The 1,309-nt window shown below is 40.2% G+C and overlaps 1 long non-coding RNA gene across 1 annotated transcript in view; it reads right to left on the minus strand.

The window, feature by feature from the left end:
* Nucleotides 1-1,249: 1,249 nt before the first annotated feature.
* The window catches only part of LOC138047543 (uncharacterized), a 2,601-nt gene continuing 2,541 nt past the window's right edge, over nucleotides 1,250-1,309 (minus strand). The window contains exon 2 of the long non-coding RNA XR_011131867.1: nucleotides 1,250-1,309. This exon is cut by the window's right edge and continues 695 nt beyond it. This is a non-coding gene — a long non-coding RNA (uncharacterized lncRNA).

Genomic DNA, 1,309 nt, shown 5'->3' on the forward strand with positions numbered 1-1,309 from the left:
TAATATATTCCCCTCCATTGCAAGCTAGTTCCAGTCCAATACTGAGAATACGAATATGGTCTATTGCTTCATTTTTTGACGGTTGTTCGATAGTGTTCTTCTGTCAAGATGGCAAACATACTTAAAGCACAAAGACGTTGAAAGCATTGTAGCTAGATTTCGTAGCAAAGAAATGCGGTTGGTTAAGAGACGGAATTTGGTTTATTGATCGGAGAGAGATAGCAGCTGAGCTTGTGCCTGGTTTTCACATGCACCAGCAAGCAACGCAAGCACGCCGAGCGAAAGATCTCCTTTCCATATGAAAACGGTCTCGAAGCAAGCATACTGACCGGCACAAAGATAACGATTTTTATTTTTTCTTTTGCATGCATCTGTGTATACGTTAGCGGGATACCGTGTGAATAAAGAAGCACTGCACAAGCACAAGGAAACTTGCTACGTCTGGCCTAGTCTGATCAATTAAAGCAACCGTTCGATTTACTGCCGCCATATTTTTTGGTCGAGTCGAGAACAGAGCTTGTAAATAGTATGTTCATGCTTATGCTTAATTCAACAGTCGTTTTCATTTGGTACAAACTGCGCATACTTGCGTTTGGTCCTCCGTTGCTAGTGATAGCCTGAGCCAAGGCTTGACGCAACATAGCATCGCCAAACACGTAAAAATGACTGTGTATGTTGCCGGTAAAATCCGTTCTCAGGTGAAATCCGTCTTTACCTATGTTAAATTGGTGATCCTCATTTTACCTAAGTAGCATACGCACTCATATGAATTAAAGAACCGTTTTTAGAAGCCTAAATTAAGCCTAGAGAAAAATTAGGGTTAGGTTTGGATTTGTTTTGGTTATTATACATAGATATCAATTGACTTATTATACAAAAGTAAATAATAAAAAGAACTGTGTTGGGTTAAGCACGTTCGTCGCTGTAGTTCACTGGTGAAGACACAGGACTACAGATCTGGAGGGTGCGAGTTCGAGTAACGGTAAGTGATTAGTACAGTCTTCTGTTTCCTTACTAAGCATGTTGTGATGTTGAGCCTAAAGAGATAAGTGTAAGAATACAGAAACCGCCGGATAAGATGATACGAAACAGTAAGAAGATATGTTGAGATGGGTAAGGCAATGAGAGTTTGAGTGAAGGTATAGCGTTTTCAATGCTTTTGGGGGGTGGGGAGTGCATATTCAACCTAGGTAAAAACGGATTTAACCAGAGAACGGATTTAACCGACAACATGTACACCGTCCACATATACGGTATGTGTGACAATTTATTCTTGATGCTCCTAATTTTCACTAATATAGCTGACTAT

This window comes from Montipora capricornis, chromosome 4, assembly GCF_036669925.1.
Source record: "Montipora capricornis isolate CH-2021 chromosome 4, ASM3666992v2, whole genome shotgun sequence".
NCBI lineage: Eukaryota > Metazoa > Cnidaria > Anthozoa > Scleractinia > Acroporidae > Montipora > Montipora capricornis.